The sequence below is a fragment of the Rhynchophorus ferrugineus genome, unplaced genomic scaffold (assembly GCF_030347505.1).
Source record: "Rhynchophorus ferrugineus isolate W39M unplaced genomic scaffold, kcgeb_rfMv2 rfM11, whole genome shotgun sequence".
NCBI lineage: Eukaryota > Metazoa > Arthropoda > Insecta > Coleoptera > Curculionidae > Rhynchophorus > Rhynchophorus ferrugineus.
The window spans coordinates 3,037,107-3,052,471 of NW_027472590.1; the positions used below are offsets into that span (position 1 = coordinate 3,037,107).

General features: G+C 32.5%; 1 long non-coding RNA gene across 2 annotated transcripts in view; it reads left to right on the top strand.

Annotated features, from left to right (window-relative positions):
* The window catches only part of LOC143205055 (uncharacterized), a 217,514-nt gene extending 203,283 nt beyond the window's left edge, over window positions 1-14,231 (top strand). Inside the window, exon 4 of one of the 2 annotated variants that reach the window (XR_013007729.1) lies at window positions 14,091-14,231. This is a non-coding gene — a long non-coding RNA (uncharacterized LOC143205055). The remainder of the gene's footprint in view (window positions 1-14,090) is intronic. The other variant, XR_013007730.1, reaches the window with a different exon arrangement.
* The last annotated feature ends 1,134 nt before the right edge of the window (window positions 14,232-15,365 follow it).

Here is a 15,365-nt window from a genome sequence, read left to right on the forward strand (position 1 = left end):
AGTAGATGGTAGTATTGGGAACTATCGACTGAAAACAGTCGAAACAGTCGATAGACAAAAAACAAGCTACTGAAAATAGTAATTACTATTTTCAATCAAATGCACGGTTCGACTGTTTTTTTTTTCAATTCGTGATGTCAGACGAAGATGTACGAACCCTTTCCTGTATAAATTGTGGGAGAGGAAAGGACGGAGATAATTGCTGCAAGACGGAGATGTAGATATGCCTTCATGTGCTAACTTTAAGAAAGAAAAGGGAAAAAATAATTACTGAATACTATTAAGATGCAATTTATAATTTCATTTTAAACGAAGTACGAATTACTTTTATGTTTGAATGTTCTGTGGATCTGTAAAAAAGAATGGAATTTTCTATGGAATGGAATTATACCCCACAAATGTTTTATCGTATTTTAATATTCTAATTGCTATTTTTAAATAATATACTATAATAAATATAGACAATACAATCGAACTTAAACAAAACCTAAAAACTAAAGATGTACAATAACCATAAATACTAAATAAAAATTAAACATATACCTAATCATAGAAAGAAAAATCCATAACAAAATTAAAAATGATCGCACAATAACTATTAAAGCTTTTTAAATAAAGTAAATGCTTTATCTATGACTGAACGGAAATATTTTTTAATAAACATCGATAGAGTAATCAAAATATTACCTGTTATTGCCATAAAAACATTATTGTCGTTTTTAAATGTTGCTACATCCATATACAACATATTGTTATTTACAAGTATATATATATATATATATATATATATATATATATATATATATATATATATATATATAATAACTAAAAGTATACGACTGAAACAGTAGATAGTAAATAGTAACTAGTAAATCAGTCGGGCCGAAAATAGCAACTAAAAACAGTCGACTGAAACATTCACTGGTAACAAGTAGTAAATTCAGTCGACAAAAAATAGCGACTGAAACGGTTGATAGTAAAAAGTAGTCTCTGAAGAAAAATGAATCAACACTCAAATAGGTCGAATAAAGATGACGTGGATCACTTTTTCATACGTCTTACATTAGAAAATAAAAGCATACATCTATTTCGAATCCGAGACAAACGCATCTCGCCGGTGCGTAAGGACGCGCGAGCAGAAAAAGACAAAAGCCACCAGGTAACCCACGCCAAAACGATCTCCAGCCAGTCGGCTTGTCTCTCAAAGAAGCGAAAAAATATGACTTCCTAAACTGGCGAGTGAATTATTCAAGACCGGTACGTGTGCGAGCGTTAAGTTAAGGCCCAACCCAACGAGACGAGCGAGACAGAGACGGGACGAGAGATAGAGAAGAGTCTTTACATGGGTCGACGACGCCGCTTGTAACTTTTGCCCCATGCATCCAGAGGGACAGTATACGTTGGTAGCATAATTTTTCATTAACAATACCCGCATGGACGTCTGCTCGACCAATTTGAATATAAAAGGACAATGGCTGATTTGCGCTTAATGGGACGTGTTAATACCACCTTTGGTTTGGTTTTTTATCGAGCCCGCCACGTAGAGAATCTCGCGATAGACGAAATTAAAGTGATTGGAGCTTTGGTCTCGCACGGTAAAAAGGAAGATATAGTCTATCCAAAGTAGCAGTGAACTCACGTCATCTCAATCCATGACGTCAAAACGTCGCAATTTTGACATTTAGTTCACTTTAGCTCTGATATATAACAATATTCTAATATAAATAATATAATGAAACATATATTATCGACTTAAACTACAGTTGATTAAACCGTCACAATAGTTTGTAGGTTAGGGCTGTATTTTATTATATTTATATTAAATTCTTCTTTAAATCATCTATGATAACCCCTGGAGGCTTAATAAACCTAATTAATAATTATACATCCAAGTAATGTATAGTCTATTCAAAGATTATTTGTATATGCGTCATCAAGATGTTTAATGTATTGCCTGTCGCAATTTATAAATTCGTTTTAGAATCAGACAATATTTTCCTTTTCATTTTATTCTAGTTAAAAAGAGACACAATGCTGTCTGATTAGTTCGTCGTCCAGTTGTCAGACGCATCCAAAATTCTTGAAAGTAATAGTGATAAGAGGTTATAACTCTAACTTATAGACTATTATGCTGTATAATTAGCTGTAATGTTTAGATGTACTATAATGTTAAAATAAATTATATTCGATAACCATATTATTGTTAATTTAGATAATGTTTTTGTTGCGTCAAGGCCAAACTGAACTAAAACATTGCGACGTTTTGACGTCACAAATTTAAATGGAGTAGCAGGTCAATTGGAAAGTCCCCGGCTTGACACATAGATGGCGCTACTAGTATTAAATCCCTATGTTTTATAGTTAGCCCTAACCCTCAAAAGATACGTGTGTAAATTTAACAGCTGTCGGATCATTAGTTTGTGAATTATAGCATTTTGAGTGAAGCAACTTTTGTTATTGTGAAAAAAATGGATCCAAAGGAATTCTGCATGTTCATAAAATATTGCTTGTTGAAAAAATACAGTTGAAGCAAAAACTTGGCTTGATGCCGAGTTTCCGGACATTCCCCAGGAAAATCATCAAGTACTAGTATGTTAATAGCATGATTTTGAATGACCATAAATTGAAATTGAATGAAATAGCAGACACTCTAAAGATATCAACTGAACTTGTACATCATGTCATTCACGAATATTTAGGTATCAGAAAGCTCTGTGCAAAGTGGGTGCCGCGCGAACTCACTTTTGACCAAAAACAACGACATATTGATGATTCGGAGCAGTGTTTGAAGATAATCAGGCGTAATAAACCCGAGTGTTTGCGTCGATATGTGACAATGGATGAATCACTCTATCATTTCACTTCGAAGTCCAATCGACAGTCATCCGAGTGGACTGCACACGATGAACCCGCTCCAAAACGTGGGAAAACGCAACAGCGAGTATTATTAGCGTTATTGGACAGTTTGAAGGACGAAATCGCCGAAAAACGGCCGCATTTGAAGAAAAAGAAAGTGCTGCGTCACCAAGACAATGCACCGTGTCACAAGTCAGTGAAAACGATGGCAAAAATACATGAATTGGGCTTCGAATTGCTTCTTCATCTACCGTATTCTGAAGATCTAGCCCCCAGCGACTACTTCCTGTTCTCAGATGTCAAAAGAATGCCCGCTGGGAAGAAATTTTCGTCGAATTAATAGGTGATCGCCGAAACTGAGGCCTATTTTGAAGCAAAGAACAAATCGTACTACAAAAATGGTATAGAAAAGTTGGAGGGTCGGTATAATCAGTGTATCACCCTTGAAGGGTGTTATGATGAACTAGCGACCCGCCCCGGCTTCGCACGGGTGCAATGCTGATACTAAATTAAATACACTACATAAAAAATATGAACGTTGTATATAAAAACATAGCGGCCCGCTCCGACTTTGCACGGGCATAAAATATATATGCCTATGTCACTCAACGAAAACATGATTAAAATCGATCCAGTATTTTTGGTTCATTCATTACTGCCCTTGGCCTGCACGCATTAAATTTGGAGTAAAACAATTCCTCTTCCCCTATATTTACTATGAAGATTTCCTGCTATCTTTGGAATATCTAAATTCATACAATTTTTATTACATTACACATTTTTAAACGCAAATTTTAAATTTGTAATATCTCCGAAAATATTTGTTTAATTTACATGCTGTAAGGAACCATATTGATCTATATTAATTGCACACTGTATTTAAGGTACTTAATTCGATAAGGATTAATGCCGTATTGCTTAAAATAGCTTCGTAAATAAGCCATTTTCTCACGTAAAAAGTAAACAATAAAAATGGTTAATGTGGGTTATCCCTAAAAGATAAACATATACCATCGCGGACTTTTTTGTAGACCTTTTTATGGTGTACAATACTGTAGTACATTAATTTGATCTAACTCGTAGGGTTAGGCAGCGTTTTTGCTAATTGCTAAATAAGCCTAAAAAATAGGTTAATTTACGACATCACGTTAGAAACCTCTAAAATTAGCAATGTTGCCTTAGTATATTATGCATGTATTATACATATAAACCTTCCTCTTGAATCACTCTATCTATTGAAAAAAACCGCATCAAAATCCGTTGCGTAGTTTTAAAGATTTAAGCGCACATAGGGATATAGGGACAGAAAAGGCGACTTTGTTTTATACTATGTAGTGATAAAAAAAACTAATTTTGCCAAAAATGTGCTTTACTATGGTAGGCCGGGGACATTTCAATTGACCTGTTACATACAAAATAACTTTGGATATACTATATAGATTATTTTTTCCCACATCCAATAATTCAGCCAAAACAGGAAAATAAGTAAAAAACCTCGATGGTACTGCAAGGGCCATCGCCGCCCATGCGTCTTTCGACATTAAACCAAGACCCGAACCCATTCCCCCGAAATTCCTTTCGGCTTTATCCGCCACGTCGAAAAAAAAAGAAACGATAATCAAATTCACACGAATAGCCGAAGAGCCAAAAAAGCATGAGGGAACCGGAGTCTCGACCCCGCGCGCCATCGACGTTGTCTCAAGGCCACTCAACGAACGGGGTAAAAAACCAGGCAGTACTACCGCCGCGTCTCCCCGCGCTCATCGACCGAACACACCACGCAATCCGTACCATAATAAAGCCCACGTCCTGGCGGAGAGCGCCGTGCTCTAGCCGTTCCGAGAAGAAACCGGAGATTCGTCCTGTTCGATTACTGGTAAAAATTCGACGATTACCATCGCGTTTACGACGTGCTCTTTTCTAGAAAACGATCAAGAATTCATTTTCGTGCGATAAAACGCAGTGAGCTTTGGATTTCTCTCGAAATTACCGTTCGAAAAACAATAAAAACACGTCCACAATAAAAAATATTATTGTATTTTGACAAGGATGTCAACTAGGTTCCAAAAATCACCTGTAGGTGGGCAATAACATACTTATTTTATTATTTGTACTAATAATATTCGGATTTTACGAAATAATTCCAAAATACATAGCTTTCTTTTAGTTTCAGTGATATTATTGATTAAAGAGGTCAACATTCGCTATAACAACAAATATTATATTATGACAAAACGTCACCTTAATTACAAACATCACTTATAGATGGTGACAGTATACTTTATTATTATAGAAGAGCCTGTTGTATGAATTTGAACTTATTTTATCATCTATAGCATAAAAAATTATTAGGAATAATGTTGACAAAAAAATACATTTAGTATAAATATAATGACAAAGTAATTCCAAAAATCGTCTGTACATGACACACTTCATGAATGTTCCAATTTACAAGTTCAGGTTAAATTATATAATAATATATTGAATTAATACCACAATATATTGCTATCTTTACATGTCTTATAGTTTTAGAGCCATTATTGGTTAAAAAAGTCAACATTTTCTTTCAACGAATTAATCAAAACGAATATTGTATTGTGGCAAAACGTCAATTAAAATGCAAATGTCACTTATAGATGGCGACAGTGTGCTTTATCAGTTTCTTTTTCTATATTATTTCTAATTTAAAAAAAATAAAAATTGAAGTTTTTATTAGTTTAGATAATATAACGACATATTTGATAATCTAAATATTATACTTTGTCAAATGAATTCGAAATATCCACTGTAGATGGCAATATACACTCATTAGTGATCTATATACAACAACTTTCTCAAATTACAAGTCCTGATTAAATTATCTAACAATATATAGTATTAATTCGAAAACATATTTTTATCTTTAGATTCTCTATAATTTCAAAGGTATAAATGACAAAAATAAACATTCACAATAAAAAAATTTCGTATTATGACAGAACGTCAACTAGGCTCCAAATGTCACTTATAGATGGTGATAGAATACTTCATTAAATTCGGTTTCTATGTTGTTTAATTATGATATAATTTAATAAAATATCTCGACATATAATCATTCTAAAAGAAGGTTCTTTTAAAATGACACATGTGACAGATTCAACCAAAAATGAACATATTTGGTCATCTATAGCCTGTAAATTAATTATGAATAGTTTTGGTGAAATAATACCCTGAATTTCTCTCAGAAACTACAAAAATGTTACTGTCTTTTGACCGAAATGTCAAGCAAGTTCCAAAAATTGCCCGTAGATGGCGGTAAGGTACTCCATTGGGGATTTATATAGAATAATGTTCAATAATAATTTGTTGTAGTTTCTCAACGTCAAAATAAGATGGTTCCGTCTTTATCAAATAACAATTAACCTTCTTCAATGTTAATTGTTGTTATTTTATTGTTAACAATATTATTTTATTACCCTGTGCACGTTTTGTAAATTTATTAGAAAAAATACACTGTATATCAAATCGGACACAGTTACCATAAATTAGAGAGGTCAGACGAATAGAGTACTCGATGAATAGATCACCTTGTATATAAAAAAACACCTTATACACTGGAGAAATTGTTGTGGTACATTGAAAATAAAAAAATTACAATGCCCCTGGGGAATTATTGGAAAATTGGCAACATGGCAAACGTCCCGCATAGCTTGTTGATGTAGTATTAAATTATCCAATTATTGCAGCATCGTTGTCGTTCAGTTGGCTCTGTTTGCGTTAGTTGCGATTATTCCTGTCAATGGGTCGTTGACCGATACGTCATTGTTTAATTTTGATACAGACGCCTATTTGCTTTTGCTCATATGCGCCCGGGTTCCATCGCATACGATTATTTCGTCGTTTTTTTCTTTCGATTTCGTGGTCCTCCGTTTACCTTAACCTACAATTTTTTTCCGACTATTTACATCTTTTATTTATGCGCAGCTGATAAATCGGAGAGCCGACGAATAAGGTTAATATTCTTTCGGAATTTTAAATTGGCCGTGTAGAAATTGATATAACACGCGATTCAAATATTTAACATTTACTTTCCATCAATATAAAATCGGTAATGCTATTTTTTCCTTCTATTCTTAATAGGATGGACACGTGGAAGATATTTGTTTGGTTATTCTCTTCTTGGATACATGAAATAACGATAATATTACAAGGCATAGTAATATTTGTGACATTTCATTATAAATTCTAATAATTTGACAGAAACAACCGAAAAAAAGGTACTACTGTATTAACAACGCCATCTAGAATAAATTATTAGTTTGCCATTCAACAGTTCTTTCTTTTAGTTAATGTTTTTGATTGTACATTCTCATTACAAAAGCAGAAGTGTAATATCTCCATCTATAGGTACAATATTTTTCTGTTTTGGGTTTTCTGAAGAACACTTTTAGCAATTTGAGTTTCAGTTGACATTTTTTTTAATATAAAATAATATACTTTCAAGTAAAAGTTTTTTTGTTTTCTGGGCTACTTTTTTAAGAAAAATGACAACATTTTCGAAGGTATTCTTAATTATTTATATCTCAATATAAATTAACAGGAACTCAGACAGACAGAACTCTGTCACAGTAGAACATAAACATATTTATTATTTCAATTGAATTATTAATAAACAATAAATAAACTATCTTGTTGTTTGCACATCTTAACACGTGACGCGACAAACCTTGTCCTAGATTAGTTCAGAGCAAAACATACAAATTGTTTTTCAAAAAATAAACATAAAAATAACCACAAAACTATCAAAATTAATTCATTAAATAAATAGAACAAAAACAATTCAAAATGAAATGAACTCTACATTTGGCCTGCAGTGTTTACCAAATTGCTGACGTCAGTTACACGATATCATTTAGCAATGACCCATTTTTTGAAACACGACAACAGCTTGTAGAACCGGTCCTCTGCTACTATTCGCAATAAAATCGTGAGATATTTTCTAACGGGCAAATAATCCTTTCTCTGACGCTAGCTGTTCCAAACATCACGATACTGTCATAAAACACTGAAATTATTCAGATATTCGAATAAAAAAACAATAAAAACTTTTGAATAATAGAATTTCACAGATAAAAATTGTTGTAGAAATACCAAGATTGCTTAGAACCGACACTAGATGGCGTATAGATGCAGCTCTATACATATGATCACTCGTTATATTAACTATTTTGTGTTATATGTGACATAGCTTTATTACTAGTCTTTATTTTTATTATAAATCAAGTTTGAATACTTCTCAGCTCTAAAAATCTTGAAATGGAAGCTAACAAAACAGAATTTGCGAAAAATTTTACCTGTCACCTGTCTTATTCACTAGATATTTTTCTTTCAGATTATCACATGGTTTACAGACAATTTTCCTGTAATGTTATAATAAACTTTTATTAATCGAGTGTTCTCTTAAATCTGACAGGTATCATCTTAAGTGTCAATATTACTAGTGTCAACTTAATTTATCTTATTTTGAGGTTAATGGGACTAGAGAAAAAATAGTTCAAATGAATGACGTTATAACTGTCAATGTCAGTAATGTCAAATTCATTATAATGCAATATTTATTGTATCTTTATTTAAATCATAACAAAAAAATACTATGCTCAAAAATATTTTGCAAATATCCTTTTTGTCAACAGAAATATGACATATGTCACCAGTAAATAATTTTGTTTTACAATATAATGTATACTCTCATAACTACATATGACATATAACCAATAAAGAACGCTTATCTGTTGATAGAGATAGTTGACATTTGTATTGTCACTGTCACTAAAGCCAAATTTGTTATAAGCAATACATATTAGTTCCTTATTTTTAATTTATAACAAAAATATTAATGATCAAATCATTTTATTATTACAAATATGATATATGTCACCAGTAAGTAATTGTATTTTACAATATAATGTAAATTATCATACTACATAAGACATATAACCAATAAAGAACGCTTATCTATTAATACGAATAGATGATCATTTGAACTGTCACTGTCATTAGTGCTAAATTAATTAAAATCATTTTTGGTCGTATCGTAACATATTTAAGGATAAATACAGTGATATTTAGAGTGTTCAATGATCTGTGAGCCAATATTTAAACTCGAACGCGATAAATTCGTTTTCCCCAATGATACATCCAACAATTGTTTATAGTTGTAAATTTTATCGCAGTTACGAAAGCCAGTTATCGATAGCCGGGTATAGAAAGGCAGGGAAACAACGTTCCGCGCTCGCACGGAGAGTTACGTCACCCGAACTGCAGCCTACTATGATATTTTGTGCGTAAATGAATAGAATGCGGCCGAGCCCGTTGAACACACGAGTGCATTGAACTTTTTGCGAGTCCAAATTTAAAACGCATTCCGCGGCCTCGACTGCGAAGCAAATAAATTAAAAACGTAGAGACAGATAAAAAAATATTTCACGATAAAAATACCGATGAGGAGAGGTCTTTTTTTTCTGCGCTGGAACTTTTTCTTTTCATTCGAAAAAAAAAATTTCTGTCATCACTGTTAATTAACTTATTACTTACTTATTAAGAAAGTTTGATCATGTATTAAATATATTAAATATGAAACATTATATTCACTGATAATCAAATAAGCCATAATTAACAACTCTTAACCAATATTATGAGATTTAGATGTAGTAATAATTGTTCTTATATGCCAGAAACTATTTTAATTTATATTTTTTGGTTCATTTATAAACTCTTTATGCCACTAATTCATATTATCGTGATCTTCAATGATTGTGATATAATATTTGATACATTCATATTGTTTATTTGTTTCTGTTTCCACTAAAATCCAATAAAACATTAATTATATATAAAATAGAATAAATAATAAAACGTTAAATATATGTAAAATAGGATAAATAACATTCAACAATAGTCTAGCAAGTCATGAATAACAATTAAAAACTAATTGTTGTTTTTATATGCCAGGAACTATTTTCATGATATTTTGTGACTAATATATAAACTCTTTTTTGTCATTAATCTATATTCATGTAATCTATAATATATATAATATAAAATGTTATACATTTTTATTATTTGCTTTTAATTTTTTTATTAAAAAATTCTTTAAAGCCATAAATATATGGAATAGAATAAATAACGTTCACTAGTAATTAAGTAGGCTGTGATTAACAACTGTTAACGCATACTTGTGTCACTATGACACTTCATTGATGCACTGAGAGTAAATTATTTAGGTTATTTCGATATGTTGCGCCTGTATATGTCAGGAATTCGCAATTTTTAAACATAAATAGCGGTATTTTTTAACAAAATGTTTCTAACTTAATGCTGAATGGTTATTTGCACAAAATTGTTAATCTAAAAGGGGCAGAATGGGAGAATATGCTGCCCGTTGATTTTAAGTACTGTTTCGCCGACTACTCGATCTCTCATCGTTATTTTGACCGAAAAAAAACAATGTGGTAACGTCGTATGCAACAACAGAACTGTTTGGTAACGCGTCCCCGCCGGAATAATAAACCGATTCTCCGACGAATTAACAATTAGGACCTCGCCAAACTAGTTAATAACATATTTTACATAATTCATACGGGTTGGTTTCGAAAAATTTCGCTCATTTGAATGTCAGCCTTACGAAACAACACGGGTCGCCAGCACCAAATGCTAATGAGTCGGTTGACTTTGCCACTTAACATTTACAGTAAAATATAACGAAAATAAAATGGCCGAACTTTCACTCGCCCATGTTTATGGGCACATAAAATTGTTTATAAAGCTCGACACCAACGGTCAGAAATAGTTGCTAACTTATTTTACGAGGGATCTCGATAAATTCAACAAGAAACTCCCTAAAAAATAACCTTCGTTAAACTGATTCATTAGCGTTTTAGTACCGCCATCTATAGGATAAATAGTCAACTAACGTCGACTTTACATAAAGAAGATTCTATAACCCGTCCAATAAACAGCCAACGTACGGGATAGGTGACGATTATACTGTCAAATGCAGTTTGCAAAAATGTTAAATTCCTTTTAAACTCGGATAAGATTTTTCCTCTCACTTTATCCTTGTTAAAAAGAGAAAGAATCCTATCTGATACGTTCCGACATGTAACTTTGTTCTGGTGAGCCATGTTGCCAAGTGTCTGAAAAATCTTTAAAATATTGATAATAATTTTAGAGGTTTACTGGCAAACGTTCTAAACCAAAATTCTAAGTTGATGATGCGGTAACATTGCGACGTGATGACGTTATAAATTTTGATCACGTGCATTCACTGTTTTATTGGGCCGGCTATAATATACTAAATGACCAAGAAGTTATAATGATTTGGTTTGAAATATTGTCTAGTGACAAAAAAAACACCTGAACTATAATTTTCGTATTCTCCAGATCTGGCACCCAGCGACTATTTCCTGTTCTCAGATCTCAAAAGAATGCTCGCAGGGACGAAATATTCGTCGAATGAAGAGGTGATCCTATATTGAAGCAAAGGACAAATCGTACTACAAAAATGGTATCGAAAAGTTGGAGGAACCTTTGAAGGGATTTATGTTGCATAAAAAAAAATTGCCAAGAAAATATGTTTAACTATTGTAGGCCGGGGACTTTTCGATTGACCTGTTGGAATCAAATGGCCAATACTTTGAATAAGTATACGTTTTCATTTTCTTGAGAATGATGTAGTTGTTCTTCCAAAAAAAACCAGTAGTGACTTTCCGGTACTTCTTATATAGAAAAAATATATAGGAACTGGAAACATCAACCCCCTACGATCGAAATTAGCGCTATTTATATTGGGGGATGTTCGTACAACAAAGAAAAAGATTAAGAAAAAAACCGAAACTCGAAGTCATTGCTTTCGGTACGGGTTTAAATGTCCGCAACAGCGTGGATTTCGAAATTTGATATCTACCTGTACGACCGCCACCTCTCGGAACCCCCCCTCCCCCTCCCCCCTCCGCGGCGATCCCTTCCCATGGCCACAGAAAGGAGACGACATTTTTATAGGGACCCGTCGGCCAGGCACCTGTACGGATTTTGTCGTAATTTATACCGTCGTCGATTCAACCTGCCGAGCGTGCATGTATGCGACGAGAATTTTTATATAAAAGGCGCGAATCAAAATCCGACCCTATTGTCCCACGGAGGGTGCAAGACGGCGACGGCGAAGAAAGGAATCGCCAGATTTTTCCCACCCTCGCCCAGACACACCAAGGGGTAAACCAGTTACAAGAGACTGTGGGATTCGCCTTTTTACTTTGCGCGCATCGTTTACTTTGTGTAGGTGACAATAGAAACTCGCCATCGTTCGGATTAATGGTGGTGTTAATTTCTCCGTCGCTCTTACACAGGCAAGAGCTTTTGTATCACGTCACGCTTCCTTGTCGTTCTATACTAGTCCGAAAGTAGCACAACTAAAAACTTTTACCGCTTAAAACAATATTTCCCCGGAAATCATGATATAAAAGTGTCATTTGACGTAAATAATCTCAACTTTGACGCCTCCTTCAACATAGAACTGCTTATTTGCAAAAAAAATGAACGAAAAGAGGTAATAATCAAATGAGATGAACAACGTCCATCAATTATCAAATACTCCATGACCACAAACTAAAAATCTAGTTCACTATGAAAACTGTGGTCAAGTTATTAACTTAATATTGTCTGATAATCTATTGTATATATTTAACAAGAGACATAACATTCAGTGACAATCAATTAAGCCAATAATTAACAACTATTAACCAATATTCTGAAATATGGTTATTCATATATATTAGAAATTTTTTAAATGTTTTTTTCATTACTAATTTACAAACTCTGTATGTCAGTAATCCATATTCTTGTATTCTAAAATAGATTTAATATTAAATTTGACACGATTCTTATTATCTCCTTAGTTCTCTTTCCCCTAAAACATTAAAAATATGAAAAATGATGAATAACGTCCATCAATTATCAAGTACTCCATGACCGCAAACTAAAAATCTAGTTCACTATGATGACTATTGTTATTTAATAAGATACAACGGCATTCACTGACAATCAATTAAGCCAATAATTAACCAATATTATGAAATTTGATTGTTCATATATGTTAGAAATTTCTTTTTCATGACTAATTTGTAAACTCTTTATGTCAGTAATCCATATTCTTGTATTCTAAAATATGTTTAATATTAAATTTGACACGATTCTTATTATCCGTTTAGTTCTGCTTCCCCTAAAACATTAAAAATATGTAAAATGATAAATAACGTTCAGCAAAAGTCATGTAATAGGTCATGATTATTTACCAATATTATGACAATCACTTGGAGCAAAAGTATGTCAGAAATTATTGAACTGATATTTTATGACTAATTTGTAAACTCTTTATGTCAAGAATCCATATTCATGTAATATTCAACAAGTAGTCCCGTATGGAAATACAGCCAAATATCTTGGCATAACCCTTAATGTTAACTCAGGTGGAAGCCACATATTAAAGATATATAACACACATATACAAGAAAATATGTGAAGTACAAAGAATATAGATGTACGGTTATGTTGGAGAGATGTCCAGCCTTGTTTTATCAGTCAGATAAATTGGACCAAAATAAATAATAATCACATAGAGAAATATCTGCACTATAATGCAACGTTCAAAGCCTTTAATTTTTTTTTATTTTTGTGTCTTAAATTTCAATATTTATCTTAGGGTATTGAGATTTTTTGCAGAATTGCAACAATTTCAACAAGCAGTTAATCAATTTTCGTAAAATATCCGCAATTATAAAAAATTAATTGATTAAAACGAATTGATGACATAAATTAACTTTTACAAAACACAATTTAAGAAACATGGATCACTTTTTCATATATTCAACATTATATTCCTCATTCATTTATTTAACTCTATTGCAAAAACTATCGCTGTAAAAGTGAAAGTTCCTAAAATAACATAAAAACTTAAAAATTAAAATATATAAATTAATATGTGTAGATATGCAAAATATACACATCCATAATCGTTGGTGACAACAATCTGACAGTGACGTTTCTCATCGAGCATAACTCGACGTTTTAAGGGAGAACGTTACGTTGAAGTCACCTGAGATTGCGAATCTAGTCGGCGTTGCATTCTTAGACGACAAATAATCATTCGAAACCCCAACAGGACCTGCCCGTAAATCTAAAATAAATCTTTTCTGTCGTAGGGGGCGGGGAGAGGAGAGAGCCGCCCAAGGAACGCCACTAAATCGTTTTGATAGCTGCTTGATATTATGATTTATGCCCTTTTCTAAATTCGTCGTTCCTACGTCCCATGGAGCTAACGCAGAGTCAACCTGTCTTTCGCTAAACGAACCGAAATAGAGGTACGAGAATCATTGGCGGAGAGATATCACGCTTATCGGCGATCGCGGTTTGATTGTTTCATCGAAATGTCATCGTACTAACGTCAAGGTAATTACTGTACATTTCAACAATGCATTTTGAAACTATTTAACTAAAAAAACTGAATTAATCGGTATTAAAACGACGCTTTAATCAAAATACAAATCAAAATAATTATCATACTAAAATTGTTTTCAAACCTGTTATACTGCATCAACACCATCTCTGAACAGTTATTCGCACTATAACGATAAACAAAAGTTAATATCAACCTATTTTAATTGAGTATTAATTTGCACGCCTCTGGTATTCGCTAGAGTCATCAAGTTTCACAGGGGACCGCTATCGGATATTTTGGGTGGGTTTTTGGTAATCGTTCCGTTAAGACACCCCATCAGGTGGTGGCTTTTGCAAAATATGATAGAGACACCGCAGGGGATGTCACATTATATAAAACCTATAAGTTGCTTACCTAAATTCTATATACGAGACTTCAGAATATCTATGTCTAATATATATTTTGTATCCTCATTAATAAATCCCTTGTTATATGTATTTTCTTAAAGTGTCTTACTATAAATCAATGTATTTGATAATCATAAATAAATGTTTAAAATCACCAATTCAAATTAGTTTTATTGTATCTTGTTTGTTATTAATTTTATTCTTAGTTACTAGTTAATTATAGACTTATTATAATATTTTTCTTAATTTCCATTAAATGAGAAATAATAGGATAAGTCATAAAGTACCTTAAAAATTAATATAAATATCTCTACAGTATCCTCCCAAAACTCCTCAACAATAGAAAGCTAATTTACTTTCTTAGATGGCAAAAGAATATAATTTTACTTTCAAAATATATCATAGAAAACCTATATTAAAAAAAGCAAAAATAAATTGGAATATTTAAAACAAGGCATTCTAAATCGCCCTCTCATAGAATCCTCTCCAACATCGTCCGAACCCGGAAGAATAGAAAACTAGTTTTGGCCTACAGCACCATCTCTAGGACATAATACTAACCTCTCTCGAATATGTCTAAGTAATTTTCATTCTACTACACTGTTAAATAAAAGTATTTGAAAATATGGCGT